At 42.2% G+C, this 14,397-nt stretch overlaps 1 non-coding gene across 1 annotated transcript; it reads left to right on the forward strand.

Moving 5' to 3' along the window:
* The first annotated feature begins 3,321 nt into the window (after positions 1–3,321).
* Trnat-ugu (transfer RNA threonine (anticodon UGU)) lies at positions 3,322–3,395 on the forward strand. Its single transcript has one exon. It is a non-coding gene; the product is annotated as a tRNA-Thr (tRNA).
* The last annotated feature ends 11,002 nt before the right edge of the window (positions 3,396–14,397 follow it).

A 14,397-nucleotide genomic window follows, 5' to 3' on the forward strand; every position in this document is an offset into this window, starting at 1 on the left:
GTTCCTTCGAGCCATAATCCGTTGGCAGCGATCATCTTCTGCAGTAGTAGCCCTAGGGCGGCCTGAGCGAGGCATGTCATCGACAGTTCCTGTCGCTCTGTATCTCCTCGATGTCCGAACAACATCGTTTTGGTTCACTCCGAGACACCTGGACACTTCCCTTGTTGAGAGCCCTTCCTAGCACAAAGTAACAATGTGGACGCGTTCGAACCGCGGTATTGACCGTCTAGGCATGGTTGAACTACATACAACACGAGCTGTGTACCTCATGGTGGAATGACTGGAACCGATTGGCTGTCGGACCCCCTCCGGCCAATAGGCGCTACTCATGCATGGTTGTTTACATTTTGGTCGGGTTTAGTGACATCTCTGAACAGTCAAAGGGAGTGTGTCTGTGATACAATATCCACAGTCAACGTGTATCTTCAGGAGTTCTGGGAATAGGGGTGATGCAAAACTTCTTTTGATGTGTGTATTTTCCATTTGAACCTTTCAGTACAACTGCTTTCGTATTGCAGAACATTGTCTTCTTTAGCTGACGATGATAAGCATCTAACATTACAGAAGAAGAAGTACCTGAACCGACTAGCACCCAAAGTGTTTGGCTGTCAGTGATAATTCAGTGAGAGAATCTTGGTGACTATTGTGAGTGCACGATTTGCATCGGTAGCGGTCTCACTTTCATATATGTTACCTCGATTAGGTTTCCTAAAGTGGCTAGACGAGCAACTGATATCTCTGTATTACGACTGGGAAAGGCTACAGCATGCTAGCCACCTCGCCCAGGTACGGTAATGGGCTTCGTCCCGTATGTCGACTATAATCGTCTGCAGCTGACCGGCGTGAATAGAGCTGTTATGATGATTGCTTTCTGGCGGCTTTGTAATAATTGAAAACTCATGTTCTGTCTCTGCAGCTCTATAGTAGCATAACACGTGTCCCAGGTGTACACAGTGGAAACACCTCAGTGTGTTGTCCTCCTTCCTCCATATGTCTGTTCGCCGTTCCGAAGGAACAATGACATGTCAGAATGAAAAGTTTACGGGAGACACAAAAAACCAAACGATATTGTTTAGAAACTTCATTAAACAACAGTAAAATTATCTATGGAACTGAGAGTCGGCCTAATTTTGACACAAGTGTTCCCTACAAGTGTTCTGCTAAATTGCACCCCATTCATCCCCTTGCAACCCTTTTGACAAATACGGCCAAAAAAGGTGTGTGGGAAAAACTTCAATGTATCTCTAAATCATTATTTTGTGTCAGTCCTTCAGAGTTTCGTTGTCTTCTCTTATCATTATTATTTGCACCTTACATAAAATAATATATTGAGCGAAAGAAAGAACTTCCAAACATATTATATAAAAATTACATTTGTGTGGAAAGAGGGTCATAGAGCCTTGTAACATTTAGGAATGATGTTGCTGTTAACCAAATAATTCATATCTCGAATTTGTTTTGTTAGTGTTATATCGTTATATACGCAGCTTTTAAATCCAAATTAGTTTCATCTACATTAACTGTTAAACGCCTCTTTCTACCTTTAAATTGAACTTGTCTCCTTGTGGACTGTTCGTAGCTGTTTTTATATTGAAGCACACGTGGAAATAATTTCAGATCCTTTGAAGACATTCGCGTCAACGTCCTTGGCCCTGTAAGCCATCTCGTCATGCTAAGCTTTTATGTCCTTGAAACCCGAAAAATCCGTTTCTCTGAGATGCACAAGATATCTCTTTTTTGCATTTCGGATAACTGATATGTACTGATTAGGAACTTAAATTGGCCCTCACCTTGTGCATAATGGGTCGAATATCCAGTCTTTGTACCGAATACAAATACATTGCAGTCATAAACCTGTAACATAAAATGAAAATTTTCTTCCATAACTAGCAGCGGGCAGGTTAACGGAAGATCGTCCTGAAGAGTAATTTCTGTGCATTTCTGCGATGGATAAATCACCGTGGATAAATTATCTTGTTGTGTCACTCCTTAAATGGTGACTCTCAATACGGGGAATTGGATTTATGTGATTGATAAGGACTCCAAGATTTCTGGACCAGTTTTACATGATGCCCACTTTTATCCACAGGTGCCATCTCACTACCAATCACTTTTGCTTCAAATAGAAAGCGCTATTTGATACTCTAAGTTGTCAGGCAGTGATGCGACGATATTCGAGAACGAGCGTTTCAGTCACGAATTCAGAAAATCCCGTTGTCTTTGTAATCCCAGTGCACAGTAATTCACGAACTCCTGACGTCTGCAGTCTTCTACTAGTTTCTTTGTACAAGAGAGGATGCATTTATCAGTATACGCAGCACCCATTTTTCGAATCCTGACAGTTTTACCTGTTCTTGATTCAATAGATTTCCCACTGTTTTTCAACGTTTTAACTTTTACTCTGCGCCAGTTGCTAACATTCCGCGTTCTTTCTGTAGGTTTTTAACTGGACATTTTTCTTTATGCGTGAGTGATCTTTCACTTGAATTCGACAATTCATCGCTGTTTGGTGGTTGATAGTTGTTACCTGAACCAGATGACAAATATGAAATGCTTCCGGAACTGCCGGTCGGCAAGGTAGATATTACTGTCACTCTTTTCAAAACTGGTTTTGTTGCGCTTGTCCTTTCAACCACATGCACATTTAAAGCTCTCGTCATTTGTTTTGATTGTGATGCCTGTGGCTCCACCTTACTCATTTCTTTTCCAGTATTTCACAGTTTGGGACTGATGGCTGTTCCTCTGACCCGTCTTCGTATTTCACTTATCGTGGAATAGTTTACATCCTTTGTCTTTTTGCTATCCTCTATTAGCCCTTAAGGATACAAGGAACTTATAATTGGTGGAAAAATCGAAATTTTTTATAACTTTATTAAATTCTATAATCTTTCCTGATTACATTGATATATAGATTATAGGTACGAAGACAGTAACTTGTTCTCGAAAGAACAGTTACTGTTAATGACCGTGCAGCTTTTCCCTGAAATAAATGATGACTAACTGACAACCCCAGCTGCCGACAGGTGTTGTTGTTATACCTCGATGTGGACAGCTGTCATCAACAGTAACTGTTCTTTCGAGAACGAGTTACTGTCTTCGTATATATAGTTAAAGGATACCCAGCCATTGACCTTTGTCTGTGCGAATGCGCACAGGTTGCCCAAACTCTTACGGGAATCGTCAGCGCGTGCGCGAGTAATGAGTGGGTGGGCAAATGTCTATAAGGTACAATACATATGTAGAATTGTGGACAGTTGGGAATGTGAGTCTCACGGGAAGCGTGCAAGGGATGAGTCCCTGCAGTCGCGCTATTCATCTGTGTCCTCGGTGGCTCAAATGGATAGAGCGTCTGCCATGTAAGCAGGAGGTCCCGGGTTCGAGTCCCGGTCGGGGCACACATTTTCAGCTGTCCACATCGAGGTATAACAACAACACCTGTCGGCAGCTGAGGTTGTCAGTTAGTCATCATTTATTTCAGGGAAAAGCTGCACGGTCATCAACAGTAACTGTTCTTTCGAGAACAAGTTACTGTCTTCGTTATATATAGTTAAAGGCTACCCAGCCATTGACCTTTGTCTGTGCGAATGCGCACAGGTTGCCCAAACTCTTACGGGAATCGCCAGCGCGTGCGCGAGTAATGAGTGGGTGGGCAAATGTCTATAAGATACAATACATATGTAGAATTGTGGACAGTTGGGAATGTTAGTCTCACGGGAAGCGTGCAAGGGATAAGTCCCTGCAGTCGCGCTATTCATCTGTGTCCTCGGTGGCTCAGATGGATAGAGCGTCTGCCATGTAAGCAGCAGGTCCCGGGTTCGAGTCCCGGTCAGGGCACACATTTTCAGCTGTCCACATCGAGGTATAACAACAACACCTGTCGGCAGCTGAGGTTGTCAGTTAGTCATCATTTATACATTATAGGGTTTCAAATGAAAAATGACCCATATATACCAAATTTTAAAGTTGTAGTTTTGTATGCCGCCAAGATTTCAATAAAATTAATGAGTTCATTGTTTATGGTGATACCTTAGTAACAAAACTGAAGTGTTTTGGGCATGTGCAAAAGAGAATGGGTGCCAGATTGAGGAAGCTATGAAGAGAAATGAAAGGAAAGTTGCTAACTGATGGAAATTCTCTGTCTGGCCGAGGCAGAGTGACAGAAACTGAAATAGACTTTCTTCAAAGTTATTATGGACTGGCCATTAGACGAACTTCACCTCTGAATGATGTTACAGCAATGAGAAAAGCTGTATGGGCCACCTACTTTTATAAGTTGTCCACAGATGACCACCCTGTTCACGGACTTTGCCCTACCAAAAAGCAAAAGAAATGGACAAATATACCATCATAAGCATTCTCTTCCTGAGCCTGTTATGAATTAAATAAAACCAATTTTTAGAGTCCTGATTGGCCCTGTTTTGCTTAGTAAATGTCTTTATGGGGTCACTCAGAATACAAATGAAAGTTTCAACTATTGCATATGGGAAAGCTCACCCAAGAACGTTTTTGTAGTACTAAATACATTAAAAGTTGGTGTACTAGATGCAGTAATATGTTTCAATGATGGAGTGATAGGAAGGTTGGAAGTCCTGTGAAATTTAGGCATAAAATGTGGCTCTAATGTGGAAGATCAGTTTCTTGCGCGTGACAGACAACAGGTGCATGAACCTGAAAGATTCGCTCTTCAAGTTACCAGAGAAGGAAGAAGTGTTAAAAGAAATGCCAAGAGGAAGCTTGAAGGTGAAGAAATGCTGCAGGATGAAGACTATGTTTCAGGAATGTTCTGAGACACAGTTTAATTGGACTCATATATTCATTCGCTATCTCCTGCAAGTTGTATTTTCCAGAATTCAGGTACAAATATTTCCTAAAGTTTATAAAGCATTGCTCTAATTTTTTTTTTTGGAACTTTCAATAGTCCATACGTATGTATTAGGCCTAAGCTTTATTGCAGAATCAACTAAATTATAGAAAAATAACATTTTTATTAGGAAAAAATTATAAAAATTAAAATGTAAATGTGAATTTTTTATCCTTGTAATATACATAATAGGTGGAATTAAACAGGCCTAGTACTTCAGCCATCATATCATGCATACCTGGTAAAAATTTGGTCTCCTTCAAATGTATAACATTGGATTAAATGGTACCTCAATTTGAGGAAGCATTTTGGAAAAAAATTGCATCAATTTCTTTATAATTTTTTAACAACCATAAGCTTGTTCAAAAATATTTAAAATACTTCTATATTGTTTAGAACATGTGCTGCATTACCCGATATCAACGAAAACTCTGTAAAACATATACATTATAACAGTGCCTGAAAGAAATGGGTGTTGATTTTTACATAATATTGAGCCAGAAAAGTACCCTGTATCCTTAAATAGCAAGCCGCATAATCTGTGCTCGGTCGCTCATTTTGCCCCTATAACACAGATATGAAATTGACTTAGCTCTATTAAAGACATTTTGCTCATATCACCAATGAGACTAAGAACTGCTGTGACACAAATGTTATTTAAACGTCGAGAAAACAATGGCACTAAGAACGTCGAAAAAACAGCGCCACAAAATATGAGTACAGGGTGTATCAAAAAGAATCATCCGATTTTAAAAAAATCGTAACTATTATTTTATTTGGAATATGTGCGTGAACAACATAGTGTTGGAAAGAGTTTTACCAACAGGATGGGGCACCGCCACGCTGGCATCTGGGACTGTGGGAATTTTTAAATCAAAGGTTTACTGAACGATGGACTGGTCTCACTGGAGCAAATGATTCAGCCTGACATTACTGGCCTCCAAGGTCACCGGACCTGACTGTATGTGATTATTTCTTGTGGGAGTTTTTATAATAAACTCTGTTTATGTGCACTCGTTACCAACAACAATGAATGACCTGAGACGTCGCATGACAGCAACTGTGGAAGTTGTAACTCAAGACATGCTCGCTGCAGTGTGGGAATAATTTGAATACCGCGTTGACATTTGCCACGCATCTCATGAGGGCGATATTGAACACCTATGAAAAGGTATGATAAAACCTTTCTGATTTTCCTGTTCATCAAAAACCAAAATTCATCGTATATGTTTATTAGTTTCAGGTACGTAGACGTGGCAAATTGCATGATTCTTTTTGATCCAGCCTGTTACGTCGTTATCGCACCTTGTGTTTTAGGTGAAATAATTCTCAAATTGCAATATTAAACACTTGCGTCGTTGTTTCTCTGGATGCTCACCTAACTGAAAAATACAACATACAGTTACGACGATATACTTCCCAAACTAAGGCCTCCGTTTCACACTGGGACACTGGTGACGGTCGCCAGTGATGGTCACCGGTGGCTGGTGAACACTCTCGGATCACTGGTGTCCGACACAGCAGATATTGGCAACTGATTAGTTAGTGAAATGGACTCCTACAGGGGTAGCAACTAAATTGCGCTAGCCTCTTATGGTCCGAAAAATAAGGCATTAAATTTGAAAAAAGAACATACAACTCAACAATTTTGTTTTTCATACCCATGCTCTTCTCATTGAAATAAGGCACAAACTTCGTTATAATTTCTTACCACGCAATAGTTTTCATCACTCTGTTGCTATAGTCATCGCTTTTCACATCCCAATAGCAGGACAGCTTCCTACTTCACTTACAAAAGCTTCCATGTTAATCAAATCTAAACTCATGGCTAGTGTGTACAGTATAATGTACAATGAATATTTCGCGTCATTGTCTCAGAAATGACTGCCTGCCGGTTGGCAAATCTGCAGCGCTGTGTCTGTGATCAGTGTGAACACTCCAATTCAAACTAATGCATGTCCGGCGATGACAACGATGGACGTCACCCTGGGACTCTATTCGGCGCAGCATTCGGACGACCACCGGATTCAAGTGGCCAAAAACCGCTTGTCACCGGCCGTACGACCGGCTCTGGAGCAGTGCAGGATGGCCCACATCGAGCAGAACGCCCTCTATGAGAAAGAGGAAGGACTAGTTTATGGACCCAGAATAGCAGATTGAACGTACGTTGCATAATGTTGCATTTTTCTCGAAATGACGTTTTTTTTATCGCGCGGTACGGTAACTTTAAATCTACTGAACCGATTGGCATGATTCTTTGTTTCCGACAAAGCTAACTAAATTGTCTAGGAGTTGTACCACTTTCATTCCGATCCATCAACTATAAATATTTTTATTTGGCCGACGAAATCGATGAAAAAAACCCTATTTTCTTCAAATGGCCGCCATTTTGTTTGCTATGGTCCAAATAACTTAATCGAGGTACAACTCCTAAGGAATGTTATATACTTCGCTTACGTCAACCCAATTTTGATTTCAGACGAGCCGGCTGACCTCTGAGATACCGCGCGTGGAGGTCTACATCGAAATTTTGTTTCGTTCCGACGGCACTTCCGCCTTTTCTCTTAGACATTTCCGGTCGAAAAAATTCCAGTTTGTAGAGGAAATATCAGTAAACATTTTGACCAAATTTGACATTGATATCTATAACACATCCCGAGAAAAAATTCTCAAAGAACATGCTTTTTTCGGGCCAAAGACAGTAAACCTCCCCTTAACTGATCTAATCTTGTAATGTTAGCCAATAAGACCTTGCAATGTTGGGTCTGTGAATGGCCAAAAGCAAGAGAACACAGCTACAAACATTACATTTACTGAGGACATGTAACTCTGCTTTATCATTTAATGAGGATGGCATACTCCTCAGTAAAGTATTCTGGAGGCAAAATAGTACGTCATTAGGATCTCTGGATAGAACTTACTGAGGACGTTGCTGTTATCAGAATTATACAAATTTAGCGCTTTACAGACCATAGTACGGAATGTTAAATCTCTTAACCATTTAAGTAGTTAGAACATTAGAAAAGAGGACTAGATAGGTTGAAGTTATACACAGTGGAAATTGTTGAAGTGCTCTGGCAGTAAGAAGCATTTGGTCAAATTAGTACAACGGGCATAGCAACAACAAAAAATTAAGTAAGAGTAATGCAGAAGCTGCCCAAATAACGAGCAGGAAGAGAGGAAAGTGCATAATTACTATGATTAACATAGTGAATAAATCTGTGCAGACAGATGCATCTATTAGCACGCTACTTCTGGGATTTGGAGAGGGGGGCTGGCGCCAAATCGAACGTGCATGGTGGATTAACAATGAGGGCCAGTGTGCCTGCCAGCCTGGATGTGGTTTTTAGGTGGTTTCCAACATCTGAATAGGAGAACACTGGGCTGGTAAACACAGCTCACCTCAGTTAAGGATGGCGACAGAAAGGGTATGTGGCCACTCTCAACCACCAACATTGCCAAATTCAGAATAACATACGACCATGATGAGATACATGATAAGGCCAGGAAAAAGAAGAAAGAAAGTCATCATACAAAATGTCCTGCTTAGTGAGCTGCTGTTTGAGTACCTCTGAGGAACTTCCTGCATCTGACTAACTGTAAGACACAGAATCACCCTTCAATTACACTGCTGTAAGATTTATGTGTGGTGGAAATTAAATACGAATGAGAAGATATTTGGCCTTGTGTAGTGATACTGAAGATGACAAAACGTATTTTATTGCAAGACTGAAGGTGATCAAGAAATCTTGTCTTCCTGAATAACAAACAGAATTCAGTATTATGATAGATTTATTTCCAAAACATGTGAATGAGTTGGAACATAGCTCAGTATAACACAAGTATACTGATGTACACTTGACAAAGCTGAATAAAGGTGGCAAACTGGCTCTGATTATAACATAACATGGTAAGGACTATGGGACCAAATTTCTGAGGTCATCGGTCCCAGCTCTAATTTTTTATGCATAGGTGACGCAATCTGGCTGTAACTAATACTATTGACAAGGTTTGTGAACTGTATACTGTAACAAACTGCTATAATGCACAGATGCTGCTGTGAGCACATGGTGCAGTGATTGAAATTCTCTCGAAGGGTTTTTGGTGCTGTTGCTGCAAAATATTTGAAAGCAGTGGTCAGCACACTTCTGTATCGGGACTGAATGGTGGAAATGCATGTCCTCCTCTCGCTCAGATCCACCTTCGAGCCCAGACTCCAAAGCCCCAAGCTTAAATAGCCATCCCTACATCATGGCACAATATCGAATCAGCTTCTCTGCTCCATGGAACCCGAACAAATTCTACTACTCTCCTTCACACCACAAGACCGAGTTTGCTTCCTCACGCTTCATGCAAGTGTGCCAAACACTCCAACTGGAATACGTGCCTAAAAGCTAAAGACCACCAACCAAGAATGGTAATGCTCTCTTGCGCCAATCGCATATCATCCCATGTACCATACAGCCTCCCTCCATAGGATAGGAAAAAACGGTTCCTCCATTGAACATGTGTCCACTGTTACATTTTCTGATGTCACAGTCGGCGTCCCAATTAACACATAGTTAAATTGCACAAACGGGAAACAGTGCATTTTTTGTGCCTATGTGGCCTAGAGAAAACACTACTCTCTCTCGGCGACACAGCTTTGGGCGTTCTGCAGTGCTGCCCCAATTCGGCCACTTCAGGGTAATGTTTTCACAGGCCTAACCAATACCGATCATACAGAAAGGTTTGCAGGAAACAACAATTGTCAGTGGCCCAGTTCGTCACAACTCGGCGAAAGCAGCAATAAAACATTTTGCCTCTGGGACAAAATGCTGTGGCCCACTCTGGGCTCGCGGCTTCCTATGCCAGAGGAGCCCCTTTGGCTAAGACTGCATCCTCTGTGGCGGCGTCCACTGTGCGAAAGCACCGGCCAGGATCTCCCTTCCTCTAACCAATACCTCCTCTCGCGACCCGCTGTGACACTAAGAGACCTCCCTTGCCATAGCCGTGGCTGTCTCGCAATAGCAAGTGCTCGGCTCCACCACTTATAATAACTTCATGCACCTAACTGTCACTGGATTCACGATTTCAACGACCATCAACCCTCTTTAACACTCTCATAGACCATAGAGCTTTCCTAAACTACTGAAAGTACTCGAATTGAATCTGTCTGCTCGACTGAATAAATAAAGTGAAAGAAAGGCGGGTCCAAAGGACTTACTGTCTTTCGAACATAATGGATGAATCATCACAGCCAAGATAGATGCAAAATCATAACGCACCCGAGCAGTACAAGTACTGAGGTCTACTATAGCTATCTAAACGCCGTAGAAATTGTAAAAATTTGTGATGAAATGAAATAAATTATTCAGTTCATTAATGGAGAGAATATTTAATTGATGGGTATTATTTCCGCGTGAACCGTCTCCAAATTGATTTTGCTGTGGCAATTGGTGTTGAATATCATAAAAATTCATGTGTTAAACTGAAAGAAGACTGTCGTTTGACAGAAAGGCATATTTTTTATGTTTGCGCTTTTGACATGTGTCAAATCTGTAGTTATTTCTGATGTGAAAGTGAACTAAATCCAGTGACAATTTTTTTCCATTCAGTGCCCCATCTGGGGCAGGCTGGCAGCAGCATATGCAGTGCTCTTCAGCCGAAAGACATTAATTATACAAAGGAAGACATTTAAAATTACAAAGGAGAGAATATGGCGTACATAAATATAAAAAGGGGGAACATAATGGATGAGATCATACATAAAGGGGGCGACTGTAAAATGGAGATAAAAACCTCAAAAAAATATTGTGCACAAAAAACTTTACACTGGGACAATTGAAAGAACGCAAGGCAAAGTATGGCTGGAGCATAAAAGTAGCGATGGACGGCGCGGCGTAGCACATAACGATCACTGACAGTAACACTATGTACAAGTCAAGCACACAATTAAAATCACAGCTCTGGACGCACAGAATAAGAGCACCAAACACAACACTGACGTAACATACTGATGACGATGACCAAACACAGGATCTGCCAGGGGCGTGGGGATGAGGGAGAAGGGAAGAAGCGAGGGAAGGATGGAGAGGGGTGGGGGCGCGTCGAAAGGGCTGGGGAGAGAAGGACATGGGAGGGACACAGTTGAGGAAGGGGTGCAGGGAGTCAGGGGGGGGGGGGGTGAGGAAAATCCGTTCTGGGAGTAGGAGGTGAGAGGAAAAGGGGGCCCTGGGTAGGGGAGGGAACAATGCCAGGTTACAGTTCAAAGGAAGGGTATATATCACGACGAAGTTCAACATCTGGGAGGGGAAGGTGCTGGAAGTCGCCTTGATGAAGGTGATTGAGGGTGTGGAGGTGGAGAGAGGGAGGGATAGAGGTGTAGCAACAGGTGGGGGGGGGATGGAGAGCGAGGAGGAAACCAAGGGGTGGGGACGATCAAGCATGCCGACAGTGTAAAGGATGTGGAGATGTTGGAGGAAAAGGAGGAGATGGGGGAAGGGGATGAGGTCGTACAGGAGCCATGTGGGGGAAGGAAAGCGGATATGGAAGGCAAGGCGAAGTGCATGGTGTCTGAAGATTTGGAGGGCCTTGTAAAAACAGGTGGGTATGGAGATCCAGGCAACGCTGGCATAACAGAGGATATGGCGGATGAAGGATTTGTAGGAGTGGAGGATGGTGGAAGGATGCAATCACCATGTCCAGCTATACAGAAGTTTTAGGAGATGGAGGTGGGAATGGGCTTTTCCTGGAGGGTCAGGAGGTGAGGGGTCCAGGTGAGGTGACGGTCGAGGGTGAGGCAAAGGTATCTCAGGGTGGGGTTGAGCTGGATGGGATGACCATAAATGGTGAGATAGAAATCGTGGACACAGAAGGAGCAGTGGTGCGGCCTATGATGATTTCCTGTGTTTTGGAGGGGTTGTGATGAAGGAACCACTGGTTACACCAAGTGGTGAACTGGTTGAGATGGGTTTGGAGGGTGTGTTGGGACCATTGAAGGGTAGGATAAAGAGCCAGGTGGGTGGTGTCATCAGCATACTGGAGAAGGTGGATAGGAGGGGATGGCTTGGGCATATCGGCAGTGTACATGAGATAGAGAACAGGGGAGAGGACGGAGCCCTGGGGGACGCTAGCAGTGGGATAAGAGATATGGGAGTTGGTGGAGGGTGACATAGGAAGGATGGCGTGAGAGGAAGGAATACCAGATGAATAAAATTGATAGGCGGGGCATAGGTTTGGAGTTTAAAGAAGAGACCAGGATGCCAGATGCGGTCATAGGCATTTTGGAGGTAGAGGGTAACAGAAATGGTGGATCGACGGGAGTTAAGCTAGAGGGAGAGAAGGTGGACAAGGTTTATGAGTTGGTCTTCGGCGGAAAAGCAGAGTCGGAAGCCACACTGGGTAAGGGGAAGGAGGTGGTGTTGATTAAGGTACTGATGGATTCCCTGTGACAATTTTTTTTGTTGTTGATTGTAATTTCCATTCCCTATCAGGGGCAGGCTGTCAGCAGAATAAGTGCTGCTCTTCAGCTGAGAGACATAAATAGACAGGAAGACATGCAAAACAATATAAAGAAGAAAACATGGCGGAATATAGGAAAAAAAAGGCAGAATAGAAGAAAAGATTGCTTGCAAAGCGGTGACTGTAAATTGGAGATGAAAGCCTAAAACAAAAGGATGTTACACAAAAAACAAACACTAGATTGAAAGGTACTAGGCAAATTATGCCCGAAGCATAAAAGTCATAGAATGATGGAAACAGCCACGTGATGGATGGCGTAGCATGGAATAGTCATGGACAAAGAAACAGGTCGAGCACACAATTAAAACCACATCACTAGAGGACACTGTATAACAGCACCAAAACACAACACTTACACATCACACTGATAACGTATAAAAACCTGGGAGGATCGGCCAGGGGGGGGGGGGGGCGGGGGACAAGGGAAAATTGAATAGTGGAGAAGGAGGCGAGGAGGAGAGCAGTGAAAGGGAGATGAGGTGGGGGGCGTACTGAAGGAGGGGAGGGAAGGGACAGGTGAGGAAACAGCCGAGGAGGGGGTGCAGGGACTCAGGGAGGGAAAGGAGTAAAATACTCTCTGGGAGAAGGAGGGGAGAGGAAAAAGGGGGCCCTGGGGAGGGGGGGGGGAACAAGGCTAGGTTATCTTCGTTGATCCATTATGGATCGTGGGACGATGGCTGGCACGAACTTCTTGATGCAATAATTTACCCACAGCCGTATGTATTGTAGAAATTTATTTTATTTTGTGAACTTCTATGTGCTACCAGTTTCGGCATTACATTGATGCCATCTTCGGCCCCTGTACAATGAGTAGAAGAAATGTACTATTATAAAAAATTATAAAAAATAGAATATACATTAACAAACTATGTGAGTGGCTCAAAGAGATATATTGTATATCATTAAAACTATATGTAACGTTAGGGCACATATGTTTCTGCCTATGTCATGCTGTTGTTAATAGCTTTCACTGTTTTACTCGAATAAAGCATGATATATGAACATATGTATACGCTATTATTCATAAAACTGTAACACAGAGTTGTAATAGGTCATGCAATGTATTGGATGTACTGCATACATTCGTATGTCCGGTGGAACAGTGGAAGAATTTTTTTAAATAATAATTAACTAATATAAATAATAAAATAAATTTATTAAAATACAAGAAAATGTGACAACCATGTCAGAATACATAGTTACTTATCTGTGGTCTAGGTCGTATTATGTGTGGTATGACAAACAGCTGCCGCAATATTAATGAAGCATAAAAGAGTTTGTCTTAAAACCCAACTGCATTCGCGAACTAATGCAATTTTACTACAAAATCAACAAACACCTGGTCATTGTAGACACTTCATTAGGACCCTTATGTAGTGCAGCCCCACAATGTGCTGAGTGGATTAATGCAACGCCAGTTGCTGCCTCATATAGTCATGGTTACAAAGAAGATTCTCAGTCTCTGTATATCCAAAAATGTCTGCCTCCCTATGTATAAGTCCTATACATGTATGCAGAATTATACCAAGTGGAATCGATTGAATAAAAATGAAAGGAAGAAAAAGTGAAATATAGGTGGCCACCTATAAGTCTGAACATAAATCTCAAAATGAAATGTATACCATCCCTAAGACAAAGGGTATCACGTATAACCATGTCAAATCATTCTCAGGTTGCATTAAGGCCGGGTGCAGTAGCGTCTGAGATGACTATAGGGATCTTAAGTTCATCATCCAGTGTCATCATATTCTGTCTAATGTCGGAAACTATCTGCATGGGTCAAAATGTCATGGTACCTAAAAACTGGTCAAAATATTTGACTAGTTAAAGTCAAACAATAACGGACTTACACCCATTATCTAAGTGTCAAGAAATGCAATGTTGCATCAAGTATAAAATTGGTTAAGTGGCAACTCAAGTGTGCAACGATAGAACGGTACAGTAGGACACATTTGTAAGTTATGGCACTGGACAGCTTCCAGGGGGGGGGGGGGGGGAGATGAAGTATTGACCATAAGTGCCTTATATTGGCA

Source organism: Schistocerca serialis, chromosome 1, assembly GCF_023864345.2.
Source record: "Schistocerca serialis cubense isolate TAMUIC-IGC-003099 chromosome 1, iqSchSeri2.2, whole genome shotgun sequence".
In the NCBI taxonomy this organism is placed as follows: Eukaryota; Metazoa; Arthropoda; class Insecta; order Orthoptera; family Acrididae; genus Schistocerca; species Schistocerca serialis.